Source organism: Nycticebus coucang, chromosome 7 (genome assembly GCF_027406575.1).
Source record: "Nycticebus coucang isolate mNycCou1 chromosome 7, mNycCou1.pri, whole genome shotgun sequence".
Classification (NCBI taxonomy): domain Eukaryota; kingdom Metazoa; phylum Chordata; class Mammalia; order Primates; family Lorisidae; genus Nycticebus; species Nycticebus coucang.
In genome coordinates, this window is record NC_069786.1 from 52,578,862 (window position 1) to 52,591,903 (window position 13,042).

Here is a 13,042-nt window from a genome sequence, read left to right on the forward strand (position 1 = left end):
ATTTTGTTTGGTTTCATTTTGCAGTTGCTTTAATCCCACTGAACATTTATACTATTATTTAATTTTACTAAACGTTTGTGGATAGTAAAATACCTATAGAATTAAGCAACTGCAGGATATTAAAGACATCCAGTTCTTACAGAGATTTGATCTGCTAATTAGCCACACCAATTTTATGGATCATTGCATCTCACTTAAAATGTATTGTTATACGTTTATAATCTTTCCATAATGAGCTTTTATTGAGTGCATGAGCCAACTTCTGTGTGATTCACAAGAGAAATTCCTCTCCTTCCTCCACTGAAATGTTACCTTCATAGACCTAGTAAATCACAATAACATTCCAGTGAAAATAGTCCTCTTGGCATTATTAAATGGCTTATTTGAGACTATAATGGAAAATACAAATACTTGAGGAGGGAAGAGTCAGAATACTATCCAAAGAGGCTCAGCAAAAGAGGTAGGTGGAGAGGAAGAAAGCTCCCATCTAATAAACTGATAAGCAATATAAATTCATGGGGAAAACACATGACAGTCCAATGTTCTCCCATGACCATAGTGATCTTATACAGTCTTTTGCATTTCAGCTTTTATCCTACTTAAATGGGATAAACTAAATTTTTCTAGTTTCTCAACGGGGATGTTAATTTTCAGCATTACTTACTGATTTTTGAAATACATTTTTAAAATTTTATTTTAGCTACTTGTTGAATTAGTTGGGTTGAAAGGCTAATGATGATGTTAAATTTTACTTGAGCCCTGTGCTCCTAGAGAACAGTGGTGATCAAAAAATTACCTCCAACCATCAGTGTTTTAAGAAATGGCTTACTGCAAAGAGCCACCCTTCCCTGTAAGACTTAGATAAAACTCATGAGTTAATGCTTGTTTACCTATGACAGGGCTTTCTACAGACCTTCCAAATTCTTATTCTTTATCTTCATTTTGACTGACCTATAGGGACAAAATGTCCACTAAAACTTGGTCAGGCTTCTCTCCCTTCCTCAGTGCCATGAACTTAGACTCACCGTTAGGCATTGGAATGTGGAACAATCTGTCCTTAATGGTCACTCTCAGGGATCAGCTGATCTGAGGGAAAACCAATCCTGATAAAATGTGTATTTTTGCTCCCTGGCTCCTCCCATTCTGTACACCAAGTTCTTTTCAGCCTTGTAAACATTTTTCCCTATAATAGAAAAGCCATTTTTCTATCTGATTGTTGAGACACTTGGAGATTTCATAGTTGGAGCATTCTCTTTATTACAATTAATAGTCATCCTCCTAGGTTTCAATAGGCCCTTTCCCCCTACTGCAATAATCATTTTGCATAAAAACTTTCCTTACTTAAATGTTGATTCATTCCGGAACATTTGTCAGGATTCATCTGCTAGAGAGCAAAATCTTGTGATAATATTCATTTTATCTTCTTATTTTCATAGAAATTTAATTACATATTTTCAGAGATTACGATGATACATATAAAATTGTTAATAAAAAGACATACTATTTAAGAACCAAAAATGCATCATATCACAAACTAGATGTCCCCATCTCACCACAAATTGCCCGCTTGAATTCTTTTTTCTGTTAATGAATCACTCCATTCCCTTGGCTACCATATTGGAGATTCCAGTGCTACCTTTGAATCCTTCCTTAATCTGTTCTCCACAGTCAGTCACCAGGTCACTTGATTCTACTACCTCGTGTTGAAGTCCTGCTCACATTTTTTTCCCCATTTCACTTTCCTTCTAATTCAAGTTCTCTTCAATACTTTATACCAGTGGTCTCTGTTTCAGTGAGTATGGATTTAGAGAAAAATGGGGCAGAATGTTTGAGGTAGAGACTGGATTTTGAAGTTTGAAGTCAAAACTGTTAGAACTGAAAAATTTGGGAGCAGGATGGCAAATGGAAGCACAAGGCTATCCTTTGAGAAAACCCTACTTTTTAAATAAAATGAAGATAAAAATGTCAGATGACCAATGTAAAGGAATTAAAAGAAAATAAAAAAACTTTTGAAGAATCAAATCAAAGTCAGAAAGTCAAGAATGATTAAAGCAGCACATTTGTCACATTTGAGACTACTTCACTGTTAGATACGCTCCTGTGTCTGCCTTTTTTCCTCATCTTCACACCTTATTTAAAGTAGCAGGTATTCAATACTAATAAGAAACCAATATATAAACAATTGCAAGCTCATACAAATGATAACACATAAATATAGTCAAGGGGGAGTATAGCAAGGGTGCTGAGGAAGGTGGGGGGGACGATTGGAGGGAGGAAGAAGGGCATTTGGTGGGACCTTATCTAATTTGCACAATGTGAGGCTGTTCAGAGCACTCCTTGAGTGAAGGGCTCTACTATAACTTGAAGTTTACCTTGGAAGTGAGAACGATGTAATCTAAAAATGTGTACCCTCATATTAATTTGAAATAAGAATAAAAAATAAATAAAAATTAAAGTGCAGGTGGATGCCAGTGGTCATTGAGTTGGATGATTTAGGAGCAGAGCCGCAGCTTTCTGTGGGCTGACAGAGCTGTTTCTCTGTTTATGGACTGGGTTGCTCTGACAGAACCCTTCTTCTTTCTATGAAATTAGTAAGGCTCTAGGATCAGGGGCCAGCTACTATGGATCTGTCTTATTATCCATTCTTCCTGGATTTTAAACCACTGTATGAAATACATATTTTCATCAAGAACTTACCTAACAAAACACTTAGTAGGACAGACAGTAAGGGTTGTGAGGGCAGAACATGCTGCCCTTTTAAAACTAGATCCATCAAATTTATAGATAGACATATGATTACCAATCACAAAGATTAAATTGTCCAGCGACTTTGCTAGGTTTTACCATATGACTAAGTTTTAGCTAATTGGATGTGTATGAAAATAACAGAGTAAAACTTTGAAATGGTGTCCTAAAAAGGAATGAGCATGCCCTACATTGTTCTTTTATACTTCCCACTCTCCAGAATGCTGGTAAGATGCCCTGATGGCAAAAGCTGTATTGGTCATAATACAGAAGATTTGTATTGAGGAAGTCATAGGCTCCATCTCAGTCTTATCAGTATTTGATGGCTGCAAAATAAGTATGTTAAAATATAAAACAACTCCTCGAAAGTCAAATCATATTGCTAACCAAAAATATTTCATTCCCATTCTAGGAAACAGCAGAGACTCATTGAGATGTTTAGAGTTTGGTGTGTTGAAGGTGTTGGTTGTCTTTCTTCAAAAAATGATTATTACTTAAAAGACCTAGAAAAATACCCAGAGAAACTCAGAAAACACACATTCTTACTTGGGTCATGGATGAAAAAGAAGTTCCTAGGAAAAATGGAAGAAAGTATAATGTGAATGTACACAGTTTAAAGCAAAATGGATTGTTTATGCTGAGACTTTTTGTCATAATGTTTGATTGCATGCCACTGTGAAGGCCATGTTTCATACAAATGAACTCTCACAGTGTATACCATGGGCCAAGAAAATAGTCAGTCTCATGTATTTTTTTGTTTGTTTGTTTTTACTTTGGAAGAAAATATAATCCCAACAACCATAATCTCAACAAATGAAGTATGTCTATTCTTACATGAAAAAATAAGAACTTATGTATCTGAATGGATACAATATTTATGTAAACTACTCAGGAAGCTCACTCTTGAATACACTAGAAATTAAATAAATCTCTTGATTTTATTTTTAAGTGATAGGACAGCTTATTGTTGACAGTCTGATAAGGAGAAAAGAGTATTGAGGTACAGGTGCTCTCCATTAATCTAACAATTTTTTGCTTTCCATTTCTTTCTCCCCGGTTCACATTTATATTTTGAGGGAAGGAAAATAATTCAAACTCTTTTTGAATTTGTAGATGATGCCTTACATATTAGAATAAATTAAGAGTAAGGGATTTCATGTGGCTGTAAAAATTGAGTGGCAGGGGAATCAACACTCACTCTTCTTAAGGCACATTGGTACATATCACAACTGGCTGGTTGTTCTGTGTCTCTCTAGGTCAGATGAAAGAGGTTTTGTGAGACAGAATGATAAAAATGCAAATGGCAAACCAACTCTGATATCTTCTAAGTATCTAGAGTAGTACAGAGAAGCAACACTAATGTTTTACTTTGTTCAAAAGCATGCACTGTTTATGAGCATAATAATAATAAAATAAATACAAGGTTTATGTTACTGAATTCACTTTTTATATAAAAAAAGTTCCATAATTCCCTACTCAGAAGTCTTTTCAGATGCAAAGATAGAAAAGAGGCTTTTTTTCTTCTTACAGTAAAAAAAATCATTAATATATTCAAGGTTTAACTTTCCTTTTACAAGTGTTTTTGAGTGTACCATATGGCACCAGTTAGATTTGAAGGTTTTCATTTGCTTTTTAAAAATCTGAGTGAGGTTTCCTTTCATAAGCTCATACATACTGGTTATTTTTTAATAAGCATAAAACTTCTATATAACACCAAATGCATGATTTAACAGGAAGGAATAAAAAATACATGGCAATATAATAATTGGCTCCTTTAGTTAGGAGTTCCTTTGAAGCTTAATAGTAAAGGATAAGCAGTTATTAGCTTATTAGCTCAAGTTGGAACCAGTACTTATTTTTTAAAAAATATAAGTGCTGGAATACATATCTTGACAAATTGTAAAATGCCTAGCCCTTTTTTGGTGCCCTTTCCCTAGTTCTTTATTCACAAAGAGGAATGAGCTTGTCCCTGCCAATTGAGTCAGTTTGAATGGAAATATTAATGTATTTGAGCAGATGTGTGTCAACATCGCTCTTCAAAAATACGATTGCCTGTACCCTAAATTGGCACATGCAATCCCAAAATAAAAAACATTAAAATTCTGTACTTCCATTAGAACGCTCCTATAAAAAATACAGTCAAACACTATAATATAGAAGATTCAAAGATTTAAATGTACTCGCTGAAATTGTTCACTAGTAGGCCCTGCTGCCTGTAATGAAGGAAGGAGAATTTCAATATAATTAGAACAATCTTTAGGAAATGTGAGTGGGATCTATGCTAATTAATAAACAGATCTTCTTTGAACCTTGTAATATTTTTGATAAAAGAATTAGCACCATAGCTTACTATACACAAACTTGTTAAGGTAAATTATTTTCTTTTCAAGTTTGAAGGGCCTAATTGTTTTTTCTAACAGATTTACAATTCAATTTATGTTAATTTCTAAAAAGGAGTATTATTTTTATTTTTATTTTTTTTGAATCAGAGTCTCACTTTATTGCCTTCCATAGAGTGCTGTGGTATCACAGCTCACAGCATCCTCCAAATCCTGGGCTTAGGTGATTCTTTTACCTCAGCCTCCTGAGTAGCTGGGACTATGGGCACCCACCAGAACACCTGGCTATTTTTTTTGTTGCCGTTTGGCCAGGGCCAAGTTCAAACCTGCCACCCTCAGTATATGGGGCCGGCGCCCTACCCACTGAGCCACAGGGGTCATCCAAAAAAGGAGTATTCCTATGTTTGGAGAATTTGTTCATTTTTTTCCTTATACTTTTTTTCTCTTAATAAAATTAGTGGAATAAGAGTGCATCTGGTTGTAATAGCAGCACTAGAAAGTGGATATATTGAGTGTGCAGGGCAAAAGAATTAAATTATTGCTGGCTTCCTCAGTATTAGGCACAGAATTTTCTTAGGAATTACATAATTCTAAAGCTATCATCTAAAAGGATAAAGGCATATACAACATTCACTTGGCTTTTATAATTTCAACCACATGTAAATTCAACAAATAATAATTAAGCACACATTCACTATACATCATTTGAAATTCTGATGACTAACACGAAAGCTGTAATCCACAGTCACAAGAAATTATCAGTCCACTACAAAAGTAAGCAGTTAACAATGACAAAAATTATGCTAGAGCTAGATACACAAAGTTATAGTAGTTAACAACAGAGTACTCAAAAACATAATTTGAATGGACCTTTGAAAGATTAGGAGAAAACTGTTAGAGAAGGGAGAGAGTATGAAAACAATTTGAAGGTGGTCAGAGAACATCATAGAAAATAGGAAAGGATTGGAACTGATTTGGTTGAACTGGTATATTAATCTAGTAGATTAGTGGGAAAGTAGATGTATGGAAAGTTTCAGACATTCGAAGACTTTACATATTGTTTTTATGTACTTGATCTTTATCCAACCAACATGTAAACATTGGAGGATTTTAATCATAGGAGTAACAAAATTATATGTAGTGTAGAATGTAGGGTAGCAAGAATGAGGCTAGTTAGAGGAAGATACTGCAATACTATTTATGAAAACACAAGAGACCTTGAGGAAACCAATGACAGTAGAGAGATATAGGGAAAATACAGACGAGGAAGAAAGGAGAGAAGGTGGTGACAGAGTGTCAAGTAGAGAAGAAGTTTTCTAGGAAGTCTCTCACTCTGACTTGAAAGATTGAGTAGATGCCAGTATAATCTCCAAATTGGAGAATATAGGAATATAGGCTTAAGGATTATAATAGGGAGGGGGAGTTGGGAGTACATAGACAATAATTCTGGTGTTTTACAAGTTATGTTTGAGATGTTTCTAAAACATATAGAACAGATATTCAGTAGGCATTAATGTAGACATGTCTTCAAAAAGAAGTGGGAGATGTGGGAGAATCTTTAACATATAAATAGTAATACTTATTCAAGTAAAGAATTTAGATCAGGCTCGGTGCCCATAGCACAGTGTTTACAGCACTAGCCACATACACCAAGGGTGGCGGGTTCGAACCCGGCCCGGGCCAGCTAAACAACTGCAACAAAAAAAAATAGCTGGGCATTGCGGTGGGCACCTGTAGTCCCAGCTACTTGGGAGGTTGAGGCAAGAGAATCACCTAAGCCCGAGAATTTGAGGTTGCTGTGAGCAGTGACACCATGGCATTTTACCCAGGGTGACATAGTGAGAATCTGTCTCAAAAAAAAAAAAAAAAAAATTTACACCAAAACTCACATGAAGAGTGTGTAGAGTGAGATGAAAATAGGGCTAAAGACCTACTGCCTAGAACATCAATATTGAAAGGGAAATTTGAATGAATTAAGAACATCAGGGAACAAGAGATAGCCAAAAGAAGTAGGAAAAATACATGGTAATATTGGCATTATGGGAGTTAAAAATTAGAAAAAATTTAAGATATAAATAGTAACTAACTAGATTAAATGTCTACACTGAAGTCTAGTAATATAAGGTCCAGGTTAATTATGTTATGGATTACTTTGGGGAAATGAGTTACAGTTGAGCAGGAGTAGAAATCAGCCTACAGTGCATGAAAGAATAAATAGGAAGCTTCATACATTGGAAGTTAAAAATAATATAGATTTTTAAAAATGAAGTTGGTTTATTGGACAATAAAGTAGAACCACAGAATTCTACACTTCCTGGAAAAACTAATTGGGAGAGATGACAAATGGACCAGACATTCCCTAGGACTTCCTAGTCCTTTCATCTAAATCTGTGAAAAGATTATGTGAAGATAAGTAGTGGACAATTTTATTAATACTACCAAAGCAATAAGTTGAAGTGACTTAGAGAGAAAATGAGGAGGAAGTCAAGACAGAAAGGTTGTTGCAGTGGGTACTATAGGCAGAGCTCAGATGGCTGAGTCTAAGATTTCAGAATTAATGTTCTCCTTGAGGTGAGGGTCTAAGATGTCGCCATCGATGCAAATTACAAAAGTGAAAAAGAAATAAACATCTGAGTTGAAAGGTAATGATTTGTGCCTTTAAGAAATCTTGAGTCTTTTAAAATGATGAGAAAAGTTCTAAGGTAAAAACCTTGATTTTAATATCAGTCATTCAAGTTTGTGGGAAGCCAACAATAAAGTAAATAAGTAACATTGATTAAAAGGGGTTTTATCAGAAACCACCAGTGATAGAGAAAACAGGGACTTAGGACACTGTTGGTTTCATTTCCCTGGCCAAGGACATGCATGTTGTGAATCAAGAGAAGTTTTTTCTAAGAAGGGATGATGTGAGGGCCACAGCTTAGTTTTAGAGCCACATTTTGTTAAGCGTTGAAGGAAGAAAGACAAGCCTATGATGCAGGGATTTGTTAAAAAGAAATAGTGATAGAAGAGGATATCAATTAATATCAAAACAAACAAATGGTTATTGTCTTAGTCCATTTTGTACTGCTATAACTGAATACCCAAACTGGGTAATTTATAATGAACAGAAATTCATGACTTGTGAATCTGGAGGTGAGGCAGTTCAATACTGAGGGGCTGGTGTCTTTTAAGGGCCTTCTGACCATGTTGTACCATCATGGAAGAGCAAGGAAAGGGCAAGACAGAATAAGAGATAGAACGTGCAACTTCAAGCCCATTTACAGTTGAACATTAATCCATTTGGGGGTAGGAACCCTCATGATCTAACACCTCCCATTAGGCCCCACCTCCTAACACTAATGGTCATCATTGATTGCTTTCACTTCAAGGAGATTATAATTTCTTTCATTCTATTTCAGTTATGCATTGGTTAGTGAAAGGATTTGCATCTTCAGATGAAGTCCTTGTATGAATTCATAGAATGGACCTTACTTACACAAACCCAGAGGGTACAGCCTGCTACACATCCAGCCCATATGGCATAGCCTACTGCTCTTAGGCTACAGACTTGTACAGAATGTTACTGAACTGAACACTGCAGGAAACAGCAACACAATGGTAAACATATCTAAACTTAGGAAAAGTACATAAAAATCTGGTATAAAAGATGAAAAATGACAGATCTCTACTATTTTCATGGCACTTACCATAAATGGAGCTTGCAAGACTGGAAGTTGCTCAGAGTCACTGAGTGAATGCATGTGTAAGCCTAAGGTATTACTATCCACTACTGTAGACTTTACAGATGCTGTACTCTTAGGTTACACTAAAATTATAAAAAAAAATTCTTTCTTTCTTCAATAATAAATTAACCTTAGCTGGGCAGCGTTTGTGGCTCAAGGAGTAGGACGCTGACCCCATATACTCGTGCTGGGAGGTTCAAGCCCAGCCCCGGCCAAAACTGCAAAAAAAAAAAAAAGAATAAATTAACCTTAGCTTAAGTAACTTTATAAACTTTAAATTGTTTTTTATTTTGTTGACTCTTAATAATAACATTTACCTTAAAACACAAGCACATGTATAGTTATACAAAAATACTTTCTTTATTTATATCCTTATACGAGCTTCTTCCTTTTAATATTTTTTATTTTCTTTTTTACTTTTTAACATTTTTATTAAAAGCTAAGACACAGACACATGTAAACCTAGGTCTACATCAGAATCATCAATATCACTGTTTTCTACCTCTACATCTTATTGCAATGGAAGGTCTTCAAGGGCAGTAACATGCATGTGGCTGTTATTTTGCATGATGACAATGCCGTCCTATGGAATATCTCCTGAAACATCTGTCTGAGGCTGTTTTATAGTTAACTTTGACTTTTTTTTTTATAAGTAGTAGGAGTATACTATAAAATAACGATAAAAAAAAAATAGCATACAAAGTCTGCCAATTAAGTTCCCAAACTGTCACCATGTGCTTACATTGGCCTCTCTGTACAAACAACTCAGTAAGGTTCCATAACCCTGGTATATCAGCTCTTCACAGTTGTGTTTGGGTCAACGTATGGCAGTGACTTGCTGAGTGGTGTTTATTATTGTTGTTCTGTGTTTTATGTGTCATCATAAGAATGTCAGAGCTTGAATTAGAGCAACAAACAAACATTTGTATATTTCTTGTTAAATTTGGCAAAAGTAGAAGTGAAATCAGGGATATGTTAGTCCAAGTTTGTGGGGATGATCTCATGAAGAAAATGTCAGTGTACAAATAGATTAAACATTTTTCTTGAGAATAGAAAGGGTCACTGATGAAGAGAGGCCAGTAATGAACAGAACTGACAAAAATATTGCAAAAACTCATCAAATTGAGTGTCAGAATTGTTGGCTGACTATGAGAAGCATAGCAGACCAAGAAAACATCAATAAACAATTAGGAACAACATAGCAGACCAAGAAAACATCAATAAACAATAAGATTAGAAACAATCTTAACTGAAATATTGGCATAAGAAAGGTGTGGCTCTTGCATCACAACAATGCACCAGCTCACATGGCACTGTCTGTGAAAGAGTGTTTAGCTGGTAAACAAATAACTGTATTAGAACACCCTCCCTTCATTGTCACCCAATCTGGCCCCACATGGCTTTCTTCCAGACCCAAAGATAAAGGAAATATTGAAAGGAAAACTTGGTGACATTCAGGATGTCAAGTTTAATGGGACAACAGCTCTGATGGCCATTCCAGAAAAGAGTTCCAAAATTGCTTTGAAGAGTGCACTAGATACTGGCATTGGTGTATGTTTTCCCAACAGGAATATTTTGAAGGTCACCGTAGTGATATTCAGCAATGAAGTATGTAGCACTTTCTCCAGAAAGTGTTTGCAAATGTAATTGTCAGACCTCACAGTGATAACATAAACCAGTCATATAGTCATTTATTATACTTGCCAAGTGTATGTACTATACATAATTGTATATGCCATACTGTTATATAACTAACAGAGCAGTAGGTGTGTTTACCACAGCATTACCACAAACATGTGAGTGATATGTTGTACTATGATGTTGTACTATGCGATAGGAATTTTTCAGCTCCATTATAGTCTTATGGGACCACCATCATGTATGCAGCCCATTGTTGACAAATTGTCATGCTGTGGCACATTACTGTAATATATATTGAGCATTTAGCACTGTCGAGTGATTTTCAAAATAAATTGGATAACCTGAAATTGAGCACTTGCTGTTCGTGATTCAGATTGTTGATTGTTAGTGTGTGTGAGATCCAGGTGGCCTGGTTCTTTTCATTACACATTTAGATGTCACAAGTAGGCTACCCTTCCCAGACTTTGAAATATATTGTTAAAAATGTTATTGCTAGAAGTAATAACCAATGTTATTCTGAGCTTTGATAGAATTCAATTACAAACTGCAGTTGAATTTAGCAAATCAAAATAATATTTTTATTAAAATCATTAAACAATGACTATAATTAGGCTTTAACTTTTTATGTCGAATCTCTTACTACATAGACGAAACCCATTGAAATGTTTTCCTTTCAAGGCAGGCGTGCCATTAGTCTATTCAACTCTCAAACTATACTTTGCCATCTGCTTAGTTCAAACGGTTGTGTGGATTCATCTTGTTAGGTTTTATTAAGCGTATACCAACATAGCATTTTAACCTCTAAACACAGGAAAAGCAACAAACAGGTGAAGATCAACAAACACTGCAGGAAGATTTTCAATGACTAATCAGATGGAAGAAATGCCTAAAAGGAGCAGGCAGGAAAATAGAATGCCAACTGTTGTAGCCACAAGCTTGAGAAGGTGAGAATAGATGGCTGCCTGCCAAGGAAACCTCAGGCCCTGTAAATTCAATGTGTTATTACAAATAGACACACTGGCGTGCATACACATGCGCTCGCGCGCGCGCACACACACACATAGACTGGAAGCAACAGCACATTATAAAAGGGACCTGTGAAAACCTTCAGGGTTTTGCTGGGGACCTCTGCACCCTAGACAAGGGTTGAAGAGAAAGTTTTATACAGAATGGTCAGTAACATAGGATGAGTTAGGGAATGGATTTTAGAAAGACAAGGGTCAAAGTCCTGCTTCTAACACTAAATGATCAGGTGTTTTCCACAAGTTCTTTAACATTTTTAAGCTTCTCCTTGCTCAGTTTTAAGATGGGGATTAAACACCGTGCTTATGTTTAGGGCTGTGGTGAAAACTGATCACCGGCATACAAGAAGACCTTTCAACGAAGCCCGGTGCCGAGGAAGCGCTTCACAGGCCGGCCCTTGGCAGTTAGCAGGGTTCTTTGTTCCCTGCTGCCCATTTCCAATTGTGGACTGTGTTTTTCCTTTAAAGTAGTAACTTTAAAGGAAATCATAAATAAGTTTTCTGTGCCTTTCTAAGACTGTCTTATTCTCCTTCTATATAACCCAAGTTTCTAAGTAAGTTATATTTCTGTATTCTCAAGTAAAAAAGCTTCATGCACCCGCCCCCTTGAAACTTCTCCTTTCTTCAAAGGCCCTCCTCCCCTCTCTCTGCGCATCCAGCCTTTGTCTCCCGTGACGGCCCACTGCAATCCCTTGCTGAAATCCCGGTGTTTTCTTTCCCTGAACTCCTGTGTTGGTCACTTATTTAGCCCTTTCAGGTTTCCAATAACATCTAAAAAATTTATCAGAAGATACTTTATTAGTAAATGATCTAAAGTAACTTTTGATGTATACCTTCAAGCATTTGTATTTTTAATACTTAAATCAGAGACATTTTCCATAATTTTAGCTTTATCTTGACACAAACTCAAGGCATGTGTGTGTGTGTGTGTGTGTGTGACAGAGTCTCACTTTGTTGCCCTCAGTATAGTGTCAGGGTGTCAAAGCTCACAGCAACCTCAAACTCCTGGGCTCAAGTGATTCTCTTGCCTCAGCCTCCAGGGTAGCTGGGACTGCAGGCACCTGCCACAATGCCCGGCTATTTTTAGAGATGGGTGTCTCACTCTTGCTCAGGCTGGTCTCGAACCTGTGAGCTCAGGCGATCCACCCGCTTTGGCCTCTCAGAGTTCTAGGATTACAGGCATGAGCCACCGCATCGGGTCAAACTCAAGGCCTTTTAAATAAGTTGTAAATGCACCTCTGTAGCAAAAATTATATGTGGTCTACTGAACATTATACTCTAAACTACAATTTTTCTCACTAGTTAATAATTTCTATAAGGCTAAACAATTGAGGGAAAAGAAAGAAATTTTTAAAAATGACTCTTCAATAAGAAACTTTTATAGAAGGTTATGTTTACAATACATTTATCAGCTACATCAATAATAAGATCTACAATACACACATTTCATCATTATGCAAAGAGTTCTATGCCCCCACTACTTACCAGGCACTATTCCAGGTTCTGGAAATATGAGAGTAAACAAGAAAAAAACAGTGTTTTAAGTAAATGAATAAATAAGGTGAATGTA